The following is a 16,063-nucleotide window of genomic DNA, read 5'->3' on the forward strand; positions in this document are numbered from 1 at the left end:
TGGGGCTGTCTGGTTCTTCTCTAGTTCTTCAGTCAGCAAATCCCTGAGCTGATCTCTTGGACTTTAAAGAGCTATCTCTGTCCATTTTGGATGACGGTGTCTCTTAAAAACCCTGGGCAGGCTGGGAGCCCTGATGTTAGGGGCTGGGAGAGGAGGGGGGTGGGCTGGATGACCACCTCTCTGGGACTCCAGCATCTCCTGCAGGCCTCTCTGTGTGGTGGTCAGTCTGCGACATTTTGTTCAGAGCAAATAAGCCTGTCTTTCTTGGCTGACACATTTAGCAGGAACAGACCAGCATGATAAGAGTAAGAGGTTCTACAGTGTAGGGTGGGAAGAGGCACAGGAAGAGTTTCTCTGGGGCCGGTGACATCTCTGACACTCATTTATAACATAAATGATTTTAGGCGACACAGCCTTTATGTGCTTCTGTTTCCCCATCTGTAAAGTGGTACCAATGACCCATTTCAGGGTTCGACACCCTTTTTCTGTAGAGGGCCACATAGCAAATATTTTAGACTTTGCAGGACATAGGGTTTTTGTCACAACTACTCTCTCTGTCCTTGTAGAGCAAAAGCAGCCACAGATGTAAATGAATGGCACTGGCTATAGTCCAATACATTTGTATTTACAAAAATAGGTGTCTGACCATTGCTTGCCCACCCCTGACCTAACTCCTAAGATTGTCAGGAGACGTAAACGAGACAAATGTGTGTAAAACACTTACTACAGGCCTCCCCATAACGGGAGTTACTCTCATGCAGAGTGGGGACAGCCAGGGAGGAGCGGGCTGGAGGGCTGTGAACAGCTCCTTGAGCTATGAGGACTGTCCCTCATTTGTTAACAAGATACCCAAAGGGTCCACTTTTTCTTCGTAGGAGCCGAAGTGCTGAAAGGAGGAATCTTGACATGCTTCTAAACAGACAGAAGGGCACACTTCTCTACACTCTTTGTAATGATTTTTGAAGGTGAACGCTTTCCAAGACGTACTGACAGACACGTGGCTGCAACCATGAGAAGAGTCTTTGAGAATTCTCCAGCTCTTCTTTTCCACACTCTATGGTCTGAAAAGAACGTCTCCTTCCCAGTGTTGTCAGCTTGTTCCTTCAAGAAGAGCGCTCGGGGAGAATTCTCTCGAGCCTGGGACCCCTGGCTGAGCTGAAAAGGTTGGAGGTAGCTTAGAACGATGGGGACTCCAGGACTGAGACAGAAATTGACTCCTGCACATGTTTTCATCATGGAATCTCCAGAAGAGCATGTCAAGATGGAGACCGTGACTCTACTCCAGGGTAGGACCTAGGAATCGGTCATTAAATAATAATGTAAATACTACTAATAATTTAAATGAAAGGTCCCCAGGTGATGCTGCTTCTTGGTCAAGCATCTGCTTAGCTTTCGGCCAGCCTCCCGGCTGCGCTTAACTCCCCTGCGATATTCCAAAACCCGCTCTCCCACAGCGGGAGAAAACCCCAAGCCCCGCAGCTGCCCGATTTGCCTCCTTTTTTCCTTGTCCACTCGCTACATTAGCCAGGAGGCAGAGGGCTTGGAAGGCACACTAATACCTGCCCCACGTTCCAAGGAGGAAATGACTTCACACTGGCTCGGCCGCTGGGGGTGCTGGAGCCTGAGCGCTCAGCCTCTGGATTCAGGAGGGCCTCCGGCCAGGAGGATTTCAGCGTTTCCAAGTCAATGCCGAAGCCTCAGACGCCGGGAAAGGTATTGATTTTTCTTGTGATGAGAACTCAAGTGTATCTGTTCAGTGTCTTTCAGAACCCAAGCCTTGCCTGATTTTATTTTTGTTTTGTTTTTTTTTTTGTTCGTTTGTTCTGAGAAGAAAAAGCTGCACTGACAAAAGCTAAGTCGTGGTGTTTTATTGTTTGGTGGCTCCTGGGGTCAAGTTGGTCACATCCTTCTATCAAATACATTGATTCTTCAACAGGTATAAATGAGCACCTGCTGTGTGGCAGGGTGGGCACTGGAGGGCTTTGAGAGAAGCATGAGACCTGGTAGCTCCTGAGACGTCTCTCTCCTGGAGACCACAGTTCACCGGTCCACTGAGGGGCCTCTCAGTCCTAATCTCACTTTTACACTAAGAAACCAATCACAGACAAAAGTATTTTAAGGGAACTTGGGCTAAGTGCTCAATAAAGCAGGTTTGTTGTCTGGCCTTGATACTTTACTTCCTGCACCCAATTCATGCCTCATTCCTAGTGAGCAAGTCTTTTACCCTCTCATTCATTGAGTGCCTGCCCTGTTACATGGTGCTAAGTGCTTTACACCTGTTATCTGATTTACTCTTCCCACAACCATAGCAGGTAAGACCCATGTTGCTTATATAATGGATGAGGAAACTGAGGCTCAAGAGAGATGTGTTGCCTGGGGTTTTTTTTGTTGTTGTTGTTGTTTAATTTATTTATTTTTTTAATTTTTGGCTGTGTTGGGTCTTTGTTGCTGGGTGTGGGCTTTCTCTGGTTGCAGTGAGCGGGGGCTACTCTTCGTTGTGGTGCGCAGGCTTCTCACTGCGGTGGCTTCTCTTGTTGCAGAGCACGGGCTCTAGGAGTGCGGGCTTCAGTAGTTGTGGCGCACGGGCTCAGTAGTTGTGGCTGGCGGGCTCTAGAGCTCAGGCTCAGTAGTTGTGGCGCACGGGCTTAGTTGCTCCGCGGCATGTGGGATCTTCCCGGACCAGGGCTCGAACCCGTGTCCCCTGCCTCGGCAGGTGGATTCTTAACCACTACGTCACCAGGGAAGCCCTGTTGTCTGGGTTTTGAAGCCAGGTTGTCTGACATGGAAGCTAGGGCTCCTTAACCTTGTCCTAAATGAACGCCTAGCTTGTACTGTAGCTTCTGCAACTACATCTAATTGTGCTCCCAGAGCAAGATCTCATCTGCTCCTTTAGGGCCTCAACCCCAGTCTTTAAAAATCAAGCATCCTTCCACCATCATGCCTTTTATGGGGAAATGGGACACTCATATCCAAAAGCGCCAGCTGTGTGACTAGAAAACCACTCTTTTCCTTCCCGGTCACCTGTCTCTCTGGGGAAGCACGAAGTCACTCTAAACCAGTAGTTCCCAAAATACGGCCCCTGCCCCAGCAGCACCAGCAGCCCTTAGGAACTCAGAAATGCAGATTCTGGGGCCCCACCTTGTCCTACGGAATCAGAATCTAGGCTCAGGAATTGCGTTTTAACAAGTTCTCCACGTAACGTTGATTCACACTGAAGTTTGAGAACCACTGGCCTGGACTTGATGCTCAGACATGCTTCAATACTAACAATGTACACTTTTCACAGACTGTAGCTCTATGAGGTGTATTAACAAAAAACCGAAAAAGGGTAGTGGGCAGGGGCACTTCTGTGTTCAAAATTTGGAAACATTGTATATTCTCTTCTCCTCTTGGAAATTCATGAAGATGCATAATGCCAGCCTATTCAAGACCAGGAAGAGTCCCGGAGTCAGAAGCCCTGTTGCACATCACTGAACTGGCCTTTCCTAAACTTATTTTAAATTTTATTTTATTTATTTATTTTTAAAAGAAATACCTTTTCATTTGAGTAAACAAAGCCCCAAGGGACAGCCCTGTGGGAGTGGAGCCCCCTGGAGTTGTGCATCACTGCAGCCTGGACTTACAGCCAAATCTGGAATTAATGAGGGGCTTAAGAACTAAAATATTTCCATTGTCCAGAAATAACTTAGAATTAAGGGGTTTGGGGGAGTCTAGAGAGAGGGTTTCAAAGATATTTAACTCTTTTAAACTGCATGGAAAATATTTCAGGATGAACTTTGCCAATTGTAACTATTCCAATACATGAAATTTCATTGAATATAGTCATATTTCTGCTCCTTTAAACCTAGCTCATTGTGCATTTTCAAAGCATTTGATGAGAACACTTTGTATTTAGGTCACATCTTTCGGCTTCAAGTCTCAAGAATCTACTAGAGAGATGATTGGCAAGAAATTCCCCAACATGGTGGTCGCCTCCCTATAGTGGAATCGTGAGTTTCTACCAGTAGCAGGAAATTTGGTGACTCTGTAGTTACCGGCAAACTGTTGAAGATGGCATCAGAGCTAATCAGTGCACAGAGGAACCAGCCTGGACAACATGACTGAAGCCTTCATATTCCCATGAGTTAATTTAAGAAAAATAAAAGGAATAGATATTCCTTGTTCGCTTTGCAGTGCCCTAGAACTTCACATTTCATCAGGGGATGCTTGCTTGCTACCTTCAGGCCCCGGTCATGCCTGAGAAGTGCCCCAAATTACTTTGCATTAGATGCTGGTTCCAGATTCAGCAGGGAACCAGAAATGTTAGACACATATAAAAGTTGGGCATAGGGAGAAGGTGAGAAGGGCCAGCTTTGAGTTCCCTTCTGCTTGGCAGGTGACTTCTTTTTGCTCTTATTTTCAGATAAAGTTTATTATTTTCTCCTTTATGAGAAGAATACATTCTTATTATAGAAAATTTGGTGAAAAGAGAAATGCAAGAAGCAAAGAAACCCTCATCACCCAAAGAAAATCACTATTAACAATTTGGTATACTTCCCTCCAGTCTTTTTTCTATGCATTTTAGAAAATGGAATTAGGGTCAAGCTGTATGTACAATCCTGATTCCAGTACAACCCAGGCATGATCTCATGTTTTTTTCAAATCCTGCTTAAACAAATGAGACCATACACTCCTGGAGGGTAAGAACAGGGTCTGTCTTTCTCATCATAGTGACCCGGTAGACAGTAATATTACTGAACAAAATAACAACGGGGAGTATTTCATAGAGTGGGTATACCAGAACTTGTTTAACCCTCCCTCTGATGTAGACATTAAAGTTGCCTCTAATTTTTCACTGTTATAGGTCATGATGCCATTCTGATGTGCTTATTTGATTTTCTATATTAGGATTATTATCTGTAACAGATATTGTCAGCATCCCATCCCTAGGTCTTTCCCAGGGGTACCTGAAGACTCTCTCTCCCTGGACTGTCTGCTGGATTCCTACGTCACCTGCCTGAACCTATTCTCTGGCCATGGGGGCGTGCTTGTCCTACATGCAGGTAGACTAGCCTGGATGTGTCAGCCTTGATGTCCCTAAGCAACCCTCAACAAATCGGGATGGGAATTTCAGCTTCCTTGCTCCTCAGGGTGACCAGTGAAATGTGTGTTCTGCACAGTCTGTCAGATAGTCCCCACAGGGTTGAGCTCTAGCTACCCACAGTGGCTAGCTTATTAGCATATCCATCACATTGGCTCTCCTCTTGTGAAAATGGAGTCAGGAAGCCAGAAGGGGAAGTACTCATGTGGTACCACTCAATGTCAATTACAAGAAGAATTGTCAATTACAGACCCCAACAGGAAAAGATGTACATTGCACCTCCTACAAGACAGCAACTCCTACTTCAGCAACTCAGCCAATGAGAAACCATCATCAACCCTAAACTCACTTTTCTCCAACAGACTTTTTTTTTTTTTCAAAACAACCCCTCCCAACTTCCTCCTTTTTCTCTATAAAAAAGCATTCTTCTCCTTTGTTTGTTGGACTTGTCTATGGCCTTTGTGATAGCTTGCTTGTCCCAAATTGCAATTCCTCTGCTATTCCTGAATAAGCCCGTTTTTACTGGTAAAATAACTGTTTTATTTTTAAGGTCAACATTCGCATCCCTGTTTTCCACAGTCCCCACTCCTTCACCATGCTTCCCGGGATAACATCCCAGGAAACCACCCACTTGCACCAAATCCTTATCTCAGGCTCTGCTTCTGGGAGACTCCAAGCTAAGTCATTAACTTTGGATAGAATCTCAGCAGCAGAATTACTGAGTCAAACCAGATGACTTCTTTAAAGATCCAGGATACATATTGATGGGCAAGTCATTTCCAGGTAGGGGTTTTCAGAGCTTTTACCAATGCTCAATTTTAGTCTAAGAATTTTGACAACAAACTGGACATTAAGGAAAAAGAGGAAAAGCAGTCAAAGCATGCCCCTGCAGGGCTGGCGCTGTACAATTGTCAAGCAGCTTCATTTGAGTTTGTTCTTCTGCTGTTCACTTTTCTCTGTTGTTTGCCTTGCTTCATTTTCTTCTGTATTCCTGGACAGAGGCCAGTGGTTACAGAGTTTTCTCTTTTGTCTCTACAAATAGGAAGGGAGGGGGAATTGAAGGCAGCAGAGAAAAGAACCTGGGAGAAAGGATGAGTGAGACCTTCCTTTGGAATATTTTAGCCTTGGTTCTCTGAAACAACCAGAGTTTGGTATTTTCAGGGGAAATGAATAGAAACAGACTGTGCTTTAAGAGGTTTTTGCCATTATTAAACCCCTGCAATGTATGAGAAGTATGCACAGTTGTGTTCAAAAATAAAACTACATGTTTGGGGATTGTCATAGTGACCCAGAAAGCACAGCTTTTCCAGGGAAACAGAGGAATGAAGTTTCCTACCAGCTTTACTGCTGAGGCCATGACTGCGCATGCAAAGAGAACGGAGGCTGTTCCCTGAAAATGAAGGGCAAATCACTCTCTTTTTCCCAAGACTGACTGGATATTCCAAGAAAACATGGTCAACCTTAGTTGGATGGACATTGGAGATAGAAATTTGAGGAGTGTTAGCACTCACCGTTGGTGTCCAGGTGAGGAGCCCCTTTCTGCCCAGTTTTTACACATGAACTTTAGTGGAGTTTTTGTTGTTCTTTTTGTTTTTTACAGAATAAAGGGAAGGCTGCCTTGGTCAATGTCAGTTTAAAGGCATTTATTAAATTGAATATGTCCTCCCTCCAACCAGAAAATGTCAGATGCCTCCCAATTGTCCTAGGTCCATACAGCATTTTTCAAAACTCCTCAAACAATTCTCCCCTCTGGAGACCTCTAGCTTACTCATAAATCCATGTGGGGGGAAAGAGAATCACACAGTACCCACAAACTTGATGCCCAGATGCCTGCAGGAACAACTTTAGCAGAGTTCCAAGTTTGGCTGATGAGGGAATACCTGGTGTTGAGGGGGAGGACCCCAGGTAGCTGAAACTCTCCTATGCTTATTAAAATAGATTTCCTTTTCCTTCTGGACACAGAACTAAACAACACATCTCGGCCTCCCTGGCAGTTAGGTGGGACCCTGTGTAGGGCAAAGTGACATATACAACACTTCCAGGCCTGGCTCCTGGCTCTTGTGGCATTCTCCACACTCCGTCTTTCTGCCATTCTTACAGCTGGATGTGCAGGACTCCAAGACTCCAGAGGATGGGGGGAATAACAAGACTGTAGAAGCCCAGCCCCTGAGTCACAGCTAGGGGGTGACCTGCCCCAGAGAACTGCTGATCAGGGACAACAACAGGGGACATCACACGAGTGGGAAATCATCTTTCATTATGTCAACCCAATGGACCTGTTTGTTACGGCAGTTAATCTACCCTGACTAATACATCCTGCAAATGCTGGGTTGCCTCCTGGCATGTGTTATTTCACCTGGATGGCAGAGATAGTTATGCCGCTTGTCCTGCCAAGTCTCACCCTGGTTACTCACAGGAAGCAGCATTTATCACAAAACAGTTATAAGAGGAGGTGAATAGCATGTGATCAACACCCGTACTATATACCATGAGAGCACAAAAGCTCAGCCAAGGTGGGAGGGATGCCAGGCAATGAGACATGAAAAGAGCAGAGATGTGCAGCTGACAGATGTGTAACTCACAGAACCAAATGAAGTATCAGCCGGCTTCTGCCTAGCATTGCACTTAGGAAGCATCAGTCTGGCACCCAAAAGCAGCTCAGAAGCAGTTCACATCCACATTGCAGTCCCTTAAGAAACCACATCACAACACAAAGCAAAACTTCTTAAAATTCTTTTTTCCCCCATCTCTCTGTGATATGGTTCACACATGCATGGCAGCTGCTTCCCAAGCCTCTGTCCTCCTCTATGCCAAACTCATCCCCCTAAAACCTCTTCCTAAACCCATCCCAAGTGTGGTCCCTCTCACCTCCCCCATCTCCCCCTTCCTTTTTAGAGCTACTCTTTTGTCACCCCACTCTCTAGCTCTCTAAACTGAGCCAGGCTTTCTGCCATTCCTGGCCTGAACATTTCCTGTTACAGCTCATAGACTCAATTGATAAGTTGATCATAGACCCAAAAAGGCCCATAAACAAAAACAGAATTCTTAGAGGTAGCCTAGGGAAAGGGATTGTGAATACAATAATAATAATATTATAATTACTATTATTATTATTACTACTATAAACAGATTGTCAACTCCACTACTTATGAGTTAGATGACCTTAGGTAAATTCTTTACATCTCTCAGCCTCAATTTTCTCACCTGTAAAATGGGGTTTGTAGACCTTCACAGGATTCTCATGGGGAGTGAATGAGATGTGGCATGTGAAAGCAGCTAACACACAGCCGGCAGTATGCAATGTGGTTTGTCCTGTCCTCCCTGAACTTGCAGCCCCTTTGATCTCCGTGAGGAGAATCAGAGGTGTGGGTCCAGCCCAAAGGCACAAATGGTGGTAAACTGAGACCCCAGCAATCAGCAACCATGTGTGTTGATGCCAGCTGCTCTGGATCTCACTCCAGAGTTTCCTGGTCAACTTTCAAGTGACCTTGAAGGGAAAACTGCTTTTCCCCATGCCTCCAGCTGAGCATTTCCACCACAGGGGAAACGTGCCCACACTTTGTCCCCCAGGGCTGGTTGTGAAGGTTAATGAATTGGTATTTGTGAAGTGCTTTGAGATCCGTGGCTGAAAGGCCCTATGAAGTCAAAAGCGTTCGGATGATTATTAAATTGCTTTGCCTGAGGTCAGACAGCCCAGGACTAGGGGACCCAGAAAGGGAAGTCTGTTCCCTTTCTTCCAGCCCCCTGCTAGAACAACGAAGACCACAACCCGTTCTTGTTAAGATAAGCCTGTCCCTCTGTGGGTGGATGTCTTCAGGCCTTCACATCCTGTCTCCTTTATCCCCGGCACCCTGGTTAGGACCAGACTTGGGCTCCTCACCAGCCCCGCTCATCAGAATGCCAAACAGCACCCCCTGCTCATGGGGAGAGCTCTGGGTTGCAGTGTTTTTAAAAGCTCAGGGAAGCTGTTGTGTGAGGCAGCAAGAGTCACACTTGACCCTGAGGGTCTTCTTGAGAAAGAAGGGACAGTCTTTCCTGTGCCAGCGGGGCATCCAAACTCAGGAGGATCTCTGCCCTGACTGAACTGGGGGCCTGTATTCCACACCAGCAGCAATTTGCTATGCCCCATTTTCTTTTCTCTTTTTTTTTTTTTTTTCCTTTTCCATCCAACCAGCCTAGCAGGCACAATATTTGTTTTACAAACATCTCCTCCATACCTTTGTCTTTTCCTTCCCCATGTTGGCAGCTGTATAGACACCTCATTACAATTCAGACACCTGTCACTTTTGGATGTCATTGTGGCTGTTACCACACTGATTAGTTAAGATGAAGAAGAAAACTACAGTGTCATATAAATAAAAAATTAGAGACTGTCACGTCGTGTAAAAAGGGCCCACCTTCCAACACCAGATCTCGGCAAAGCCTCATTCCTTTTTTCCTGGGTATCCCAGCTAAAGGGGATGCTTATCATGTCTCGTTTTAGTGATCAAGTGGTTAATGATTTAATGAACTAGGAAAAAAAAAATCTCATTTGTTGCTTCCCTTGGACTTGGAAAAAATTTCAAAGAGCTGATTTTCTGTGTACCTCAGTCCAATATTGCTACCTGCTGGGATACGAACACAGCCTCTAAATAAATTGCTAGTGGCCTTAGGCGGGTGGAAGAGTCTCTCTTTGATCCTGCTCGAGAGGATGAAGTCAAATGTTCAATCAATCAATCACATTCATAACTTGCAGCTACAATCGGGCTGACAACAGCCTATTATTTATTTTTAAAATCATATATTTCATTATTGCAAAACACATAGGCTCTCACGAGGGGGAAGAGACTAAATTATTGATAGGCCGTACAGATGACGGAGTTTGTTGCTTCTGACATGCTTGTCACTAACTATTGTCAGGAAGAATTTACTAAGATGTAGAGTCAGGAAAGTTGGCCAGGAATGTATGTCGTGCCAAAGCAGAGATGGCGAGAGGAAACTAATGGCCTCTCTCTCTCTTATTGAGTTCTTGCAGGTAAAAGGCAGCTGAAGGCAGAACAGGTTTCTATTGGAAAGCAAGACTGGAAAAGCCCCCAGTTTGATTGCTACAGAGCAGGAGATTTGATTCTCAAAATAGCCATGCGTCTGGGAAATGAATTTTTGCTGGTGTCTGTGCATTCCTGGAAATAACAGTCGTAACTCTCCAGAATTCCCACATGGACCGGGGCCAGGCATATTTATTCAGTATTGTGTGCCGGGGGCCGGGGGTGGAGGTGACGTGCAGATGCAGACTGAAGAAGAAGGCGTGAAGGAGGCTGGCTTCGGGCTCCGATGGTAGGAGAAGAGGGGGCGCCCTCCTCACTCCCTCTCTACCCTGCTCCCCGAGTGGCAGGGAATTAGCAATGGAGGCGCCCTCCCTATGGACTTGAGATTGAACTTCTCTAATGGGCTTGGAGAAGGAAGAGCACTCCTTTCTGTGCGCGTCTTTCTTTTCTGTTGTCACGGGCCCGGGAGGCCGTGGCGAGCTGTGAGCCTTGACGGTGCATAGAGTTGCCACCAGCCCCCTCGTCTGAACAGCGAAGGGTTGGACTGGAAGGTCTCCCTGCATTGTCACCTGGCTGTCACCTCCACAATAAGGAGAAAGTGGCTCCTGGATTTGCTGGAAGAAAGAGCCCCTGGACTGTAGGAATGGAAGATGTTTTATTAAGGGAACTTAAATGTTCACTCATACAGATCAAATTCTATTAGAACAAATGCCATTATATTTGAACAAAAACAGCTGTAGAACTGAAGACTTCTCATGCCCACCCACCCCCGCTTTATACCCCCTGGAACACAAGTACAATGTAAGTAAAATGCAAGCTTCCGTGGAGGTCCAGTTGAGATTGGACATGTACTCCTAATTTTTTCGCTAATTCCAAGATGATCTCCCAGTGGCAGGATGGAGAGAGACAGTGCTACGTATGTGCCCTAGAACCAAAGTTTTCTCAAGGCAGAATGGCCCTTCTGGATCAACTCATACAACCCCTCCCTTTCCTATTTCACAGATGAATAAACAGAGGCAGAGAAATTGGAATCAGACAGCCAGTTTGTGTCAGATGGGGGACCAGACACCAGGCCTCCAACCCCTTCCGTAAGTGAACCATTAACAGAACTTAAGTCAGAAAAGAGGTGTCGGGGAAGGGTAAGCTGGGACGAAGTGAGAGAGTGTCATGGACTTATATATACTACCAAATGTAAAATAGATAGCTAGTGGGAAGCAGTCGCATAGCACAGGGAGATCAGCTGGGTGCTTTGTGACCACCTAGAGGGGTGGGATAGGGAGGGTGGGAGGGAGACACAAGAGGGAGGAGATATGGGGATATATGTATATGTATAGCTGATTCACTTTGTTATAAAGCAGAAACTAACACACCATTGTAAAGCAATTATACTCCAATAAAGATGTTAAAAAAAAAAAAAGGTAAGAAAAAAAAAAAAGAAAAGAGGTGTCTCTTCCCAGTCAAGTGCTCAATCCACTACATTATACCGCCTTCTGGTGTAACATTCCAATCCTTGTTCGTTTGGTTTTAAGACAGTAAACTCCATTTAGAACCCAAACAACTAAAAAACTCACTTAATCACATGTGTTTTCACAATGCTAACCCCTGACAATGAGTAGAAAGGTTATATAAGAGAAGGATTTGGAAGGAAATTCTGAATCCATCAGAAGATGCTGGATCAATCTTCCAGGAGTTGGGAGCCCTCTCTTCCAGCTCGGGGCTGCTGCTTCCTTTGTGTGTCACTCCTGGTTGACACGGCACCCTCTGGGGCACAGATTTCTGTCCATGATGTGAGAAGTGGTCTACACGTGCTTCAAGTCAACTTCTAGCTCCAAAATTCTACGTAAAATTCTATGTAAAATCCTCTTCAGTAGCAGTTTCCTTTCATTTTTTGAACATTTTGCAGCGTTAAGTTAGCACATGTGGAAACTGAATGGACCAAAGCAATCAATGCACCAGAATAAACCATTCCTTATCATCTTCATGATTCGGTAGAAATAACTCTTCACTTGGAACAAGGAAACCTGACTTTGCTGAACTTGGATGAGTCATGAAATCCCTCTGCACTTCAGTTTTCCTATCTGTAAAAGGGGGATATTTACTCCTTTTGTACCCACCCAGCTGGGGCAGATTGCAATGAGGATCTAAATCGATTACCTCAGTGAGAGGATGGAAAAAAGAAGCTTAAAGTGCACTCCAGATGTTGAGCAGTAGTATGATTTGGTGGTGGGAATTTACTAGAGATGAGAGAGCTTGCTGCAAATATAAGATTACATTTTTAATTACCTTCAGATGCTGACCTATGTAAATAAGCCCGTTTTGCTTCTTTGGGAGGGGGTAGAAGAAAGGGATGGGGTGCGACTTCCTGGCAGTGCTTTTTTTTGCTGCAGTTTCAAGGAAAATTTTTAGGAGTGGGACAAACCAGCTGTTTTCTGCAAAGCTGGTGTGGGAGAGAGATGCGGAAGAGCCTGCCTCTTCTTCTCTTTTTTCATCCTTTTCTGTTTTCTGGGTTGCAAGGTGCATTTGTCCACTAACAGCACCCTGGCAACTGCCCTTTGACAAAGTCCATAAGCAATCGGGTCACTTCCTGTGTGTGGCTCTTTTCTTTTGAAGCCTGTTTTCTGCACAATTTGGTGAGAATTGCCACCGCAAAGAGTGCTAGAGTACCTGCATAGCGTTGGGTTGTGGGATGCCAGACAGATGGCTTTTTTCCCCTGGCCAGATAAGACTATATTAAGTATGATTTTATGAATAGTCTCTCTCCCAGCTTTGGCCCCCTTGGAGGCTCCCATGATTGGTCAGTTGTATGATTACAGTGGGCACTAATATACCCGGAAACTAAGGAAGAGCAGGTGTAACTTACAAAGCCCCTGGTGATAAAAGTTAGGGGTAAACACAATGAGATAAAAACACTTCATCATTCCAAAAGGACAAAGGAATTACTTCTTGAAAAATGAGCGACTTAGGAAAACAGTTAAACAGGGGAACAGAAATAAAACAGAAATGCTTCCAGCTTTTTACCAGTTAGGGGAGCACAGGCAAATTTGAATTAACCCTGTGTGGACCACGGTGTAGTCAGTAGATGGCAGTCACTAACTCATCCTGGATAGATGCTAGAAACACTAGGATTTCAGTGATTGATTCGCAATGAAGGAAATTTTCAAGTGTGGAAGTCAAATGAGGTCTTCTTTCTAGACCCCAAATATCTTCTAGACCTCAAGAAACAGCTCCAACCTACACCCTGTTACAAAGGCTCATTAAAAGGGTCTTTTTTTTTTTTTTCCAAATGACTCAGCAGCTATGCCCCAAGACTGGAACTCATCTTCAACCTGTGGCTCTTCTCTCTGGGACTAGTCAGCCAGGAATATTCAACAAAGTCAGGACAGCTGTATAATAATGTGAGTAAGATGCAGCTTGGGCACACAGAGGCAACACAAGCCCCAGCAGGAACTTCCTGGAAGGAGGGTGATGGGAACAGAAGGAAGACACGCGGGTGAGGGAGAATTGCTTGTTTCCAGAGGACAGCTTGCTCTGGTGTCAGGCACGAAGAACCGGACTTTTCATTTGTTTGCTTTCTAAAGACTGGCTTGCTTCCCAATGATTTTGGAGTGACTGGGGAACCAGGTGGGTCTGGGGTAGGCCAGGTGCTGCCCTGCTCTTTCCCGCTGGAGCATCTGGCCATGTGCACCAGGACATGCCCAGCCTTAGTCTAGGATAGACCCTCCACACACCCAAGGCGTTTCATGTCCAGGAGGCAAATGGTTCTGTGGCAGATAAGTTCATTTGGTTTGATCGCTGAGCCATTGAGTCCTGAGCCCAAGTTCAATGATCTTAGACTTGTCCACAAGACTCTGTGTGGTCTGGCCCTTATTGGTTTCATGTCCTATCATTCTACTACTTGCTCACTCTCATCCAGATACACGGCCTCCGTGCCATTCCTCCAACAGGTGTAGCTCTTGCCCCAAGACCTGCCCATTCCCTCATCCCTCTGCCTAGAACACTCTCCCCTGGATATCTCCATGGCTCCCACTCACTTGTGTCAGGTCTCTGCTCAAAGATACCTTCTTGGTCAAGCTGTCCCTGAATACCCTGTATAAAGTAGCAACAAGCTCCCCTCCCCTAGCCTCTCTCCCTTCCCTTGAGAGATTTTTCTACAAAGCATTTACTGCCAGGTGACTCATTGTATTCACTTGTCTCCTTGTTTATTGTCTGTCTGCCTGCCCTCCCCCCCCCACCACCACCAATGAAGAAGATCCACGAGACAGGGGACTTGGCTTCATTCATGCTGCAGCCTCAGAACTTAGCATAATGCTTGGTGCAAAAAAAAAATATTGAATTGAATTTGAATTCAAACCTGTACATAGACAAGTCCAAATCTCCTCTCAAGCCACATTGTAAGGTAGCCCTTGAAGACAGGCAGACAGGTGCCCTTGGGGGATGTATAAGAGTACCAGCCCCTTCTTTGCTACTAAGAAAACCACATACATGGCCCATGGATGGTACTGAAGGACATGATTACATATTAAAAGTAGAAGATGCAGACGACACAGTCATTGCCCACTGTCAGCTGGCTGAGAATAACCTTCAAAGTTTCCATATATGTGTTATTTTCACTTTTGATCTAGCCTAGCAGAAAGTGGTTTCCAGATTTTTGGCAGAATATCAATAATTTCCCTGGATTCCACTTACCCAAGCTGTCAGAGAAGAAAGGATGTTGTTTGACAGAAATAGACTAGAATAGGTGCCTCAGTCCCTGTCTTTCCCTTGAAATTTGAATCATAGTGGCACCTAAAGTGAGTCTCTTGTAGATGGTATATTGTTAGATCATGTTCTTTTTAATCCATTCTGCCTATTCCTGCCATTTGGTTAGAGAGTTTAATTCATTTTCTTTTAATGTAGTTACTGGTAAGGAAGGGCATACTCTTTTTATTTTGCTGTTTCTTCTATATGTCATACCTTTTTTTTTTTGTCTTCAATTTCACCATTACTACCTTCTTTTGTGTTAAATAGATATTTTATATGATACTATTTTAATTTCCTTGTTTCTTTTGCCATATATTTATATTTTCTTAGTGGTTGCCCTGGATATTACAATTAACATCTTAATTTATAACAGTCTAGTTCAGATTAATACCAACTTAGTTTCAATAGTGTTCAAAAACTGCTCTTGTTAACACTGCTCCCTCTTCATGTGGTCATTGTCACAAATTCATTACATCGTTATGCTTTGTGTGCCCATCAACATAGATTTATAATTATTGTTTTAGGAAGCTGTCTTTTAAATCATATAGGAAAAAAGAGTTACCAACCAAAAAGAGACTAATACTGTGTTTTATATTTATCTATGTAGTTACCTTGAACAATGTTCTTTATTTCTTTGGGTGAATCTGAGTTATTTCTAAAAGACATTTCAGCCTGAAAGACTCCCTTTAGCATTTCTTGTAAGGAAGATCTACTAGCTACTAATTCTCTCCATTGTTGTTCATCTGGGAATGTCTTAATTTCTCCTTTATATTTGAAGAATAATTTTGAAAGATGTAGAATTCTTGGTTGGTGGTTTTTTTCCTTTCAGCATTTTGAATATGTCATCCCACTGCTTTCTGGCCTCCATGGTTTCTGAAGAGAAATTAATCTTATTGAGGATCACTTGAACATGACAAGTCACATCTCTCTTGCTACTTTCAAGATACCCTCTTTGCCTTAGATTATACACACGGTTTGATTATACTTTATCTCTGTGTGAATCTTTTTGAATTTATCCTTCTTGGAGTTTGGTGAGCTTCTTGGATATATAGATCCATGTTTTCATCAAAACTGAGAAAATGTGAGCCATTATTTCTTCAAACCTTCCTTCTACTTCCCTTTCTCTCTCTTCATTCCTGGAACTCCCATTATGCATATGTTGGTATTCTTGATGGTATCCTACAGGTCACTTAGGCTGTTAATTTTTCTTCCTTCTTTT

The 16,063-nt window shown here is 44.4% G+C and overlaps 1 long non-coding RNA gene across 5 annotated transcripts in view; it reads left to right on the forward strand.

The window, feature by feature from the left end:
• Positions 1-2,420, forward strand: part of LOC309635999 — a 39,539-nt gene extending 37,119 nt beyond the window's left edge. For all 5 annotated transcript variants that reach the window (XR_014249156.1, XR_014249157.1, XR_014249158.1 and 2 more), the window contains one exon: positions 876-2,420. This is a non-coding gene — a long non-coding RNA (uncharacterized lncRNA). The remainder of the gene's footprint in view (positions 1-875) is intronic.
• The last annotated feature ends 13,643 nt before the right edge of the window (positions 2,421-16,063 follow it).

The sequence above is a fragment of the Balaenoptera borealis genome (assembly GCF_965194805.1).
Source record: "Balaenoptera borealis genome assembly, chromosome: 10".
NCBI classification, from domain to species: Eukaryota; Metazoa; Chordata; class Mammalia; order Artiodactyla; family Balaenopteridae; genus Balaenoptera; species Balaenoptera borealis.